Source organism: Ambystoma mexicanum, chromosome 5p, assembly GCF_040938575.1.
Source record: "Ambystoma mexicanum isolate Mex_15411 chromosome 5p, UKY_AmexF1_1, whole genome shotgun sequence".
NCBI classification, from domain to species: Eukaryota; Metazoa; Chordata; class Amphibia; order Caudata; family Ambystomatidae; genus Ambystoma; species Ambystoma mexicanum.
In genome coordinates this window covers 1,258,769,842-1,258,782,562 of record NC_090930.1, presented here as the reverse complement: position 1 = coordinate 1,258,782,562, position 12,721 = coordinate 1,258,769,842, and positions in this window count along the sequence as shown.

Sequence of the window (12,721 nt, the reverse complement as noted above, 5' to 3'; positions counted from 1 at the left end):
TCTACATCTGTTTACTACAGATTATCAAGAACAGAAGCAAGCTGCACAAAGGGCATATAACAAAATATAAACAAGCATGTTTGAGTGAAGCAGAGTTGGATAATTCTCCAATAAGGAATTGAATACAAACAGGCCTAAGATTAGAAGCATCGTTTAATACAGTCCCTGAAGAAGGTCTAGCACAGACCGAAATGCATTGGACAATATAATGCTTGATAAAGGCCTCAGACAAATGCAGATTTCTAAATAAAAGATTTTTTGGTTACAACTAATTGAACTTATTATTATTTTTGAAGAATTCTTGGAAAATTTTGAACATTTACTTAAAGCAAATTAGTGAGATATTCACAAAGGTCCTTCCAGCAGACTGGTGCAATTTAACCAGTCGACAGCGTAACATGTGCTAACAATAAACCACTAAAGCATGGTAAACTAATACAGAATATTGATGATCTGGTCATCTCTAGTGGGATGACAATCTACTGGAAAAAGATAAAGGGTCATTCTAAAGTAGAGGGACCAGACAAAACTGGAAATGACCTTGCTGATCAGCAGGCCAAAACCGGAGCCATCCAAGGGGATCTACTTGAGATCGAGTCGCTGTTGGGGAAAATACAGGTCACTGATATCACTAGGTCCCAGACAAATGCTCACAATGAACTCTCAACTGCCCAGTGGTGTAAGGAGACCCCAGATGCTGATTTTATTATGGCTCAGAAAGGGGATCCAATAATTGATAGGTTTTATCAACACATTGAGGACCCTGAGAACTTTCCCCTGACAGATACCAATTGCATTAGGAAAGAGGACCTCTGAGTACTGATGACATTTCCAAAAATGTTCCAAATCCAAGGCGGTTTGTTGGTAAGGAGATCCATATCTGGCCATGATCAGTGGGGGGTCCCTCCCTCATTCCGAAGCCTGATTCTAAGTCATGCCCATGATGCCTTGGTCAGATTTGCAAGTCGATTTCATTGTGCCCATTATTCGCTCCTCTAGGGGGAACAGGTACATGTTAACCGTAACATGCTTGTTTACTAAATGGGTGGAATGTCTCCCGGCCCCAAATTGGAAGGCAGAAACAGCAGCTGCCCTGATGATTAATCACATCTTCTCGCATTTTGGACAACCCCCAAGGATTGAGTCAGACAGAGATAGCCACTTCACTAGCGAAGTCACTAGCAAAGTTATGACAAAGATGTGGGTGATATTTGGGGTCAAAAGGAAACTACACATTGCCTACCAGTCATCCTCTAGTGGTGGAATTGAGAGGTACAAAACAACTATTGTGAGCATATTAAAACATTTTGTGGAAGATTCTGGGCCAAGTTGGGATATTCAATTACACCGTGTCCTGATGGACATCAGATCTACCCTTTCTTCTGAAACAAAACATTCTCCATTTGATTTGATGACTGGATGAAGGATGGTGCTACCCCAGCATCTGCACTACAGAACCCAACAGCAGACCTTGGTAAATGCCTCCACAACTCATGATTATGTTGAGAATCTGAGAAAACACCTTCAACATGCTTTTGCGTATGCTCAGCGGAATCTAGAAAGATCTACAGACAGTATGAAGACCCACTATGACCTTAAGACATCTTAAAAGGAATATCAAGCAGGAGACCGGGTCTACTTGTAAAATGCCCAAAGGAACCAAGCCAAAGAGTCCAAATGACGCCCAAGTTGGCAGGGTCCTTTTGAAATTGTGGACAGAATCTCACCAGTCGCCTACAGAATCCACATCCCCAAGGGAGATTTGACAGAAGGGGAAGACAAGTGGGTCCACATCAACCAGCTAAAGAGTTGCCATCCCAGGCATACTTTGTGGCAAATAGAAGAGCCTACCGGAAACCCAGAGGGGGAAAATCCAGAGACTAAAAAGAATTATTAAATGTTCATTGGGTATGTATGAGGGGAGAGTGTTAAGACCATTATTAAATATAGGTGGGGAATATTGTAAATTGTATTCAATGTATGCATCCGCCTCACTACACCCCTCGGGGAACAGTAGTGGGGAAATTTCCATAACCGTGCTATGTTCCGTTTTCTAGTACTGAACTAAAAACCACCTAATCACCAAGGAGGACATCTTCGGGGACAAGGATGAAAAAACCCAAGAGCCCGGTGTGTCACTCCACACTTCTAACTAGAACCAGTGAGGAGAGCGTGTCTCATCCATCGCTGATGGGAGAAGCAACCGGTTTTCTTCACATGGACCGAAGGAAAAATAATCCCACGTGCCCGACTCCGCCACAACTGGATGTCACGCCTGAGTCAGGCGGGGTGTATGGGATATTTCAACCCATGCCAATGCACCCTAATACACCCCTTTGCCAATGGGAAAAGAAAACTGCTGTAAATGGAGGCAATAACCATGTGCCCGCCAAATCTGCAAGACGGCGCATGGTTCATAAACCACAAAAGAGCTGCACACCCTGCCACACAGGCCAAGTTGGTGTAAAAACACTGGTCAACTGTCACCTGGCACCTGTCACCTGAATCAAGGCCACAAAAGTGGGCTAAAATCTGAAAATGCCTTGAAAACACATTTCTCTTAGTAAATTGCAACCTTCAAAGTGGTGTTTTGATGCTAAATTCTGTCATCTTTCCAGTGAATTATGGGAAGGAAAAGTTTGCTGAAATCAAAGAATCTCCAGGCAGTCAGAGGAATCCAGGCATCACTGCCTGACAGCTGCCTAGGGAAATTGGCTGTCAAACCCAGTTTAAATCGTGTTTTCTTTTTCCTGAAGAAGTGAAAAATCCACCTGTTTAAAGCATTTTTCTCTGAAGGGCTTAATTCCTTTAAAATGTCAAAATCCATTATAAACTCTTTTCATGTTATATCTTTTAAATATTAAGCTTGTAGGTGAATCTTACAGTAACCCAGTGGAAGTAACTGCTAAATTCTGATTGGGTAGTGCATGGCCTGGGAAAGTTGACATCTCAGCTTGACACTCCTTGCTACAGGAAGGCTTAAGTGATGCTCATGGTTCCAGCATAATGACAACATGCAGCACAATGGGACCTGAGTAGACGTTCGTCTGGGGCTGAGCCGAGGACAATGTCAAGCTGCCCACCTGATCTCTACAGGGGAGCTTCCTTCCAGGAAGGAGGACACACCTCCCTAATCAAAGGGCTGGACAGCTGCTGCCTGGGAAGGGGAGGTTGCAAAGGGGAACGTTGATGTTAAATCCTTACATGTGATTAAAAGTTAAAACTCTTGAAATGAGCAACCTAAAGAGGCATACATTTGAACATTGATAGACATTAACCTAATTTCAGGCTCTTGATTTTAAGACATTGATGAAATCTGTACCATTAAAGGAACCAAAGTTAAGAAAAAAGTCTCATTATAGCAGAACGATTAATGTTGCAAACCCAAGATTGGATGTACATGGTCCACTGATAAGCGCCCAGAGATGTATCGAGTTAGAAATGATTAATCCAAACTGTTAGGTTTGAATTTGATAAAAATCCATAGAATGAGAAAGACAGCTCGCACAAAGATAGGGATTGAATGTGAATGTAGACAATCAAATTTGAAATAAATGAGTCCAATTTTATTAGGGTACATAATGTTAGAAATGTACATTTGTGAAAAAGTTATGTTTTGGGTAAAAATCAAGATGGGAGTTCCTAAATTGCATCATAAAGATGACAGCTCTGTTCAGACTGCCAACCAGGACAACACATGTGCCTGCAGACACTCACAGCCGTGGGGGTGTGTTTTTGAAATTCTGCCCACACCATAAACCTAGGTGATGGCATTTGACAGTATAAATATAGGAACTGCACAACACATAAGACACACTGCCTCCAGAACCCATCCAGATTTACGTGCAGCACCTTGATCTAGAACTCTTCATCTTGTAGCTGACTCCAGAACTCTTTGAAGATCCAGATTTCTTTGCAGAATCCAGACTTAGCATAGCTGAACTATTGCTAGCTTGACACAATTGCAAACCTCCAGAACTTAAAAGAATAATTCTGATTCAGCTTGGCTTGCTTCCATTAAAGGTGTGTCCGCTGAAACACGCATCCTGTAATCTGCCGTGTCCAGTGACCAGAAGGGCCATCCTAATCCAGCCTGAGGCGCTGTATAAAATTGACCGAAATGCGCCGCTGATCCAAATCCCTCCGGAGGTGCCCTGCTGCCGGCAGACCTGATCCAATCCAATAACCAGAACTGAGGGTCCAATTTAATTACAAAGGACTGTAAGTATGAATTGGGAGAACAGTGACCCATAGTATTTCTGCATTGTATCATCCCAATCTCAACCCATCCCATCTTTAAATTCAGAACCATAGTATTGTTAGAATCCTTCTTGGGCTGACTTTTCTCTCATCTGTGTTACAAAATAATAACTTCTTAGTGATTTTGAATCATTAAAGTAAATCCCAGAAATCGAGTAAACACCATGGACTGGTTGTGCTGGCCACATAGCTATGAAGTTTCATGTGTGGTATCCCCTTTTTCATAGTCCTTAATAAAGTATAAGAAAACCTATCCATCATTTTTAAAACCAAATTCCTGTTTTCATTTTCACGCCTATTTTGCCAAAATGCCTCTCACTAAAACCTCTATAACTTCTTCAGTTTTAAAGATAGAAACGGAATTTCAACTCTCATTGATACCCAAGACCTTTAGCGACATCCACAAAATCGGGGACAGTGTATTTGACTGGTTTTACTCCAATATTGCATAATAAAAGTTGGCCACAAATGTGCAAAGTTCAAAGGTTTACACTTGTATTTGTCCCATTTCAAAGTGCTTCTTCTATTCCATCCTGATCTAAAGTGTGTACTGTTGTTTATATCATAGTTCATGTGTGTTAGGACCTGTTTAGTGTAGCTTTTCTCAGAACTTCTATCCATTTAAGCATTTTGCACCCTTTTGCATTATTTTATTTTATTTTATTTTATTTTTCAAAGCAATTTTCTCCTGCCACTTTGAAAGTGTCCTTTGCCAAAAATGGTTTTCTCTCTTGTTGGGGGAGGGAAGATTAGATCTAACTCTAGATATTGTCTTGCATTCCTGAATACCCGCTGATTACTCACATTTATGTAGGTTTGCTCATTTGTACTTCAGTACTTTGCAGGGGGAACTATCAACTAAATGCTATCTGTACACAAACCTAAACTGTTCTTTTTCCTGTGTTTTCTATTCTACATCATCATTCAATTGCTTTGCTTATTTTCTGAATTGTATTGTCACCGGTAGGTGATTGCTATATATATATATATATATATATATATATATATATATATATATATATATATTAATATATGTTAAGTTGCTAATCCCATAGCAAGAGCACTTTTTGGGCAGCTTATAACTTTGCTCCCTCTGGACGAATCCTCACCAAACTTTGCAAAAAAGGTATATGGCAGATGGTTGTACGGCCCACTGCCTTAGGCCATGCACCCAAGACTCTAGGCCCTGGCCACAACCACCACAGCATATCACACCCACAGATCACACCCATAGAATCAAACATCTATCAAATATTTGCAAATCTACTGTTTGTGTTGTATTTGATTTGTATAGTTTGTATGTGATGTTTTGGCTATGTCATGTCATTAAGATTGTAGATTATGGTAACAGCAGTGCAGTATAACATATCCATGAAAGTAAACATTTTGTATTGTGTTGTATAGTTAGATGTTTGCTTCAATGGTTGTGTTATGGAGCAGTATTTATGAGTTATATTTATTATAATATACTTACTGTTTGATTTTTTGTGATTGGATATATTTTTTTCATGAAGTGGGTAACTGGAGCAGATATTCTTTTTCAATTTCTGTGATAAAAGAAAAGATCATGTTAGTGTACGTAGTATATAAACACTTATTACATTGCATAATAGACATGTCTGCTTTATTTCGACCCTCATAGTTAGGAGTTGACAACCAGTGTACTGTACAATTTGCTCAGTTTCTGCGTTTGTTGCTTAAATCATTGGGTCTGTGAGAAAAGAAATCCATGTTGGTCTAAATAAAAAACTTTTTTTGTTATGGTACAGTACATTTTGTTCTTTGTTTTAGTGTTTACTTGTTGTTTCTGGCTAATGGCTAATGTTCTATCTGTTGGTTGTTGCAGATAGTTAGATACATGATGTGGAATTGTAACTTATATTATTAACTTTGCTAATATACCAGTTGGGTTGTTGCAGATTCTTGGGACAGTTAGATACATTTTGGTGTATTCTAACTGTTTATTTCTTTTTATAATTTGGTGCTATTGATTTATCTGTTTGGTTGTTGCAAAATATTGGGGCAGTTAGATACTTGGCATTTTCTAACTGTTTATTTCTTCTTATAATTTAGTGGTGTTGATTTGTCTGTTTGGTTGTTGCAGAATTTTGGTGCGGTTAGATATCTGTTGGCATATTCTAACTGTTTACTTTTTTGTTATATTTTAGTGGTGTGATTTATTTATTTGGATGTTGTAAAATCTTGGGGCTGTTAGATACCGATTGGCGTATTCTAACTTTTTATTTTTTGTTATATTTTAGTGGTATTGATTTATCTGTTTGGTTGTTGCAAAATATTGGAGTAGTTAGATACTTGTTGGCATATTCTCACTGTTTATTTCTTCTTATAATTTAGTGGTGTTGATTTATCTGTTTGGTTGTTCCAGAATTTTGGGACAGTTAGATACCTGTTGGCATATTGTAACTGTTTATAGTTTTCTTATTGAAGTTTTATAAATGTTTATGCACAGATTAGTTAATACATTTTGATTTTAAGAATATTAAATAAGCATTTATAATATTTGCTGGTAATCTTTGCTTTAGATTAATGGTATTATCATTACATTCAAACCATACACAATTCTTTTTTATATATGCAGTGTAGTGACCTGCATTGGTTGGGGCTCCTGCATGGTAGATTATACCTATTGTTGTAAGGTTTTTCTTACCAAGTAAGACTTGACTATGTGTGAATCCAGTCAGCTTGCAGTTGTTTTTGGTACCATCTGTATTGTAACGTAAAAGCATTAGTATTATATATTTACTATGTGTTTGTATTTGTAAGGTGGAAGGATTATCTGAATTGCAGGTAGTACATAATCTGCCATGGTTTGCATTTTGGAATGGATTCACAGTTAGGTATTGATACATACACAGCATTCATTAGGATTTATTCCTGTGCCACATTGTTGCAGGGAGTGCATGCATGTTTCCACATGTATGAAATCTGGAAGAGGTCATTTATAGGTATATTTTTGTTTTCCAGTAATTGTAGTAAGTACATTAGAAATTCTTGTGGATCTTCTTGTGAGTTTATAGTGAATTTCACCATTCCAGCAGAGTAGTCCAATTCTTGTCTTATTCCATGAACACAACACTGTAAGTGTTGTCAGGATTGTTGGTTGCATTTCTATGAAGGACTAACGTTTGTAAACACAATTGGTCTGTATTGTGTAAGTAAATGTTGTCAATAATTGGTGGCAAATGAAATAGAATATTTATTGCTACATTTGTGTAGCAATTTACACCAGTTACATTTCAAAATTTGAATGGTCCAGATAGTTCTGCATGCAAGTCATTTCTTTGGAGTGTGTGTTACTTCTTTGAAGAAGTATCTGAGTTACTTTGAGTAGTACATTTTTCTTTGGTTGTAGTAATTGATGAAGTATTAGCTTCTTTTACTCTCTTTGGAGGATGTACAGTGAGATCCTGTTGCATTTCTGTTTGAAGTAGTTTTATTTTATAACGTTTTGCTTTTTTTTGGAAGAGGATACGTTTTTAGATGGGGTGTACAGTGAATGTAGTCTATTGTATTCTAAAATGCAAGGAATATCAGCGTTTACTTTACTTGCATCAAAATTGATTAGAAATAGACTGTCAAGTGTACGTAAGCGTGATAGTGCTATGTAGCTCGTGCCTTCTTTAAAGACTGTGTTCCCAATATCTATTAATGCTTTATCTAGGGTAAGACCTTGTGATTTTTGAATGGTGACTGCGAATGCTAGAGTTAGAGAAAATTGCTCTCTGCATACAAAAGAAGGAATCAAGCTGCTGAGCATCATATTCTTTTTACATCTGGTAGTTTGTCAAAGAGAATATTGACAAACTGAATGTTATTGTCACGTGATATGTTTGAAAGCCAACAACTGTACGAAGTACTCCATGAACTAGTCCTTGCTCCACGTCAAGGTTACGTTTAAGCATCACTCTACAGTTTAAAGATAATTTTAATATTTTCTCCAAACCAGCTGTGTTGGAGATAGAGTTTTCTAAGGCATGTAATCTTGTTGTGGCTTGTTGACACATGGGTAGTGTCATACGATGTACGTCCAGTTTGTCTGTGGAGCAAATTTCAATTATTGGTTGCATTTCTTTTTTCAACATTGTTTCATTGAACTTGGAACAGCTTGCAAGAGTTGGCATCAAGGACATACACGTGACATGTTTGTGTGCTAATTGTTCCATGACATCAGTAGCACATGAGTTATGGCCATATTAATATTGCTTCTTGAGATAGTACACCGACTCTAATACTTTTTAAAATGTTGGCGTAGGTGAGGTCTGCAGACTGACACCCTTTTTTCTGTTAATTCGCTGTATTGTAAATGCTGCCTAATGTTAACATTACCTATGCTGCCAACAGTTTTACGGCAGAGTTTGTGTCCTAAGATTTTAAAAATAGGTTCAACTTTCACTGGTGTCAATTAAAGAAGATCTCCGAAAACAATAATGTATTTTCCTCCAAAGAGCTCTTCATAGTTTGTTTTAAGTACTTCTTGTAATCTGAGGTGAATCAAAGCCAACATTAGATTGGAGACCATGCTCACCTCATCTATTAGCAGCATTTTCATTTGTTTTAACACTCTGCGTAATTCCATTGCAGCTTCTGTAGAAAGTTTGGAATATTCTAATTTGTTTTGGTGTTCTACAGGAAGGAGTAGTAATTGGTGTAAAGTGACACCGCCTATGTTGTAGGCAGCTAAACCTGTGAGGGCAGTTACAACAGCTGACAGTTTGTTGTTTGTCAGTTGTTGAAGGAACTTGCTGATGATTTTGTTAAGAATGTTTTGTCTGTACCAGCTTCATCACTGACATATTGTAGTATAGGTTTGTAATTTTTGCAGGTACATTCTTTATTTTCATGTTGTACACCATGTGCAATTTCTTTTGTTACCTCTTGAAAAATGGTATGCTGCTCTTTGTTTAGTTTTGATTGTAATACAGTTAAGTCTTCTGTGTCTTTTTCATAGTGACACATGGGGGGTAATTCATAGAATTCAGCGCACAAGTGGCGCACGCGGCTGGCACACAGTGTGCGCGTGCGAATCCCTGCGCCAGCCGCGTGCGCTAAAATCCATTTTCGCGCACAGCGTATTCATGGATTCCAGCCACCAAAACCAGCCGTGGCGCACAGTGGCGCAGCGACCCTGCAGCAGCGCCAGTTACGCCCCCAAGAACACCTCTCGCGCAGGGAAAAGCCATCAATATACCCAATCCAGCGCAAAGGGCTGCGCTAACCCTGTACCAGCACGGCAAGCAGGCTACGTGTATCACTGGGGTGCGCGGGAAGTACCTCACGCGATTGGCCCCGTGTGAGCAGGGTACGCGTATTTCAGGGGTGCACGGGAAGTTCCACACGCGATTTCCGCAGGGTACGGTATCTCAGGGGTGCGAGGGAATTTCTGCACGCGATTGGGCCCGTGCGAGCAGGGTACGCGTATCTCAGGGGTGCGCAGGAAGTGACACACGCGATTTCAGCAGGGTACGTGTATTTCAGGGGTGTGCAGGAATTTCCACACGCGATTGGGGGTACACGTATCTCAGGGGTGCGCGGGAAGTGCCACACACGATTTCAGCAGGGTACGTGTATTTCAGGGGTGCACGGGAAATTCCACACGCAATTTCATCATGGTACGCGTATTTTGGGGTGTGGGGGAAGTTTCACACGCAACATCTGCAGGGCACATGTATTTCAGGGGTGCGCAGGAAGTTCCACACGCGATTCCATCAGGGTACGTGTATTACAGGGGTGCGCGGGGAGCACCACACGTGAATTGCACGTGTGGGTCCTCCCAGGTGTTCCCTCTACACTCTCCACGGCCCCTGAAGGTGGCTCACACCACATGGGCCTACCCTGCACATGTCCTGCAGGCACACCATCCACCATGGCCATGACCCCCAGCCAACCCACATGTCAACTTGCACTACTGCCCACCAACGCATGTCCCCCTGCACCCCCAGTCACCAGGGGCACCCTCCACCAGGCCCCCACCCATGTCTCCCAGCACCCCCACCCCCCAGCAGTGCAGGGGCACCCACCACCAGGCCCCCACCCATGTCTCCCACCACCCCCACCCCCCAGCCACCAGGGGCACCCACCACCAGGCCCCCACCCATGTCTCCCAGCACCCCCACCCCCCAGCAGTGCAGGGGCAGCCTCCACCAGGCCCCCACCCATGTCCAACTCATGTCTCTCCCCACCCCCACCCCCCAGCACTGTGGGGCACCTTCCAGCAGGCCCCCACCCATGTCCAACTCATGTTCCCCACCACCCCCAGCCCCCAGAACTGTGGGGCAACCACCACCAGGCCCCCACCCATGTCTCCCACCACCCCCACCCCCCAGCAGTGCAGGGGCAGCCTCCACCAGGCCCCCACCCATGTCTCCCAGCACCCCCAGCCCCCAGCACTGTGGGGCACCTGCCAGCAGGCCCCCACCCATGTCCAACTCATGTTCCCCACCACCCCACCCCACCAGCACTGTAGGGCACCTGCCAGCAGGCCCCCACCCATGTCCAACTCATGTCTCCCAGCACCCCCATCCCCCAGCACTGTGGGGCACCTGCCAGCAGGCCCCCACCCATGTCCAACTCATGTTCCCCACCACCCCCACCCCCCAGCACTGTGGGGCACCCTCCACAAGGCCCCCACCCATGTCTCCCACCACCCCCACCCCCCACCACTGTGGGGCACCTGCCAGCAGGCCCCCACCCATGTCCAACTCATGTTCCCAACCACCCCCACCCCCCAGCAGTGCAGGGGCAGCCTCCACCAGGCCCCCACCCATGTCTCCCACCACCCCCACCCCCCAGTCACCAGGGGCACCCTCCACCAGGCCCCCACCCATGTCTCCCAGCACCCCCACCCCCCAGCAGTGCAGGGGCACCCACCACCAGGCCCCCACCCATGTCTCCCACCACCCCCACCCCCAGCCACCAGGGGCACCCACCACCAGGCACCCACCCATGTCTCCCAGCACCCCCACCCCCCAGCAGTGCAGGGGCAGCCTCCACCAGGCCCCCACCCATGTCCAACTCGTGTCTCCCACCACCCCCACCCCCCAGCACTGTGGGGCACCTGCCAGCAGGCCCCCACCCATGTCCAACTCATGTTCCCCACCACCCCCACCCCCCAGCACTGTGGGGCACCTGCCAGCAGGCCCCCACCCATGTCCAACTCATGTCTCCCACCACCCCACTCCCCAGCACTGTGGGGCACCAGCCAGCAGGCCCCCACCCATGTCCAACTCATGTTCTCCACCACCCCCACCCCCTAGCACTGTGGGGCACCTGCCAGCAGGCCCCCACCCATGTGCAACTCATGTTCTCCAGCCAACATGTCATCACAATCTAGATCCCTGGTCCCTATGCTCAGCCTCCAAATGCAAAACACCCACCCGAGTATTGCATCCACCCACTCATAAATTGCAATTACATCACAGAACACCAATTGCAAGTTACGAAACAAACACATTTCCCTCACATACACCCAATGGGTGTCAGTGAATCTCAAAACACATATCATGCAATGCATGAAACCAATGGGATACCACACATTGAAGTTCACCAAAAAAAATATGTATTAAAGGAAACATAAATAGAATAAAAAATGAAGAAACAGAAATGTGAATGTACAAAAATGAAAAGAAGCATGTCCGTGAAAAAAAGCAAAACCAAAAATAAAATTCCAAAGTAATGTTGTCCAAAGTCAATGTCCACAAAACAAAATTCAATGGGAAATAAAAAAGAAAGCCATTGCTCCATGGTTAAAAAGTGAAAAAAAAATACAATCCAACTGTGAACTATGTACATGGGAACAAGCCAGGGTCCATTATCCCAACAAAATAAAGGAAACCTATCTAACTACACTAACTAATAAAATAAACTATATACAAAAATGTGGCCAATGTCCGAAAGGTCCAAATAAAATCAAAACAAAAATGAAACCTAACACTACCTACATAACTATGTACAAGGGCAGCGGGCTAGTTTCACGGCTCACTTGTGGATGTCCCGGGCCAGGGCATCATCAAACTCCTCCTCAATGTCCCGGAGGCGGCCCTCCTCCATGGCCCCGAGGGTCCGCAGGGCCGTCGACGTCTCCACCTCCAAACCCCTGCGGATTGCCTCGAGGCACTCGGCCCGCCTCAGGGCCCTCCGCATGGAGTTCTCCGCCCTGACCATTGTGAGCCGTGCCTCTTCTGCCCGCTGCCGCTCCGCATCTATGGCGTGGCCCAACCGCTGCCACACGGAAGACACTCTCTGTCCTGGGTCCTCCTGCCCTCCGGCCGATGCCTGCCCCTCCGATGTTGAAGGCCCCGAGCCTTCATGGCTCCCACAACGTTGCTGCTGCTGCTGTGCCTCTGCCCGTGCACTGCCTCCTGCTGCCTGCACATCCTCCGCCTGCTGGGGTGCAGTCGTAGATGTGGCCACCCCTGCTGGACATCCGACTCCCGACTGTGGC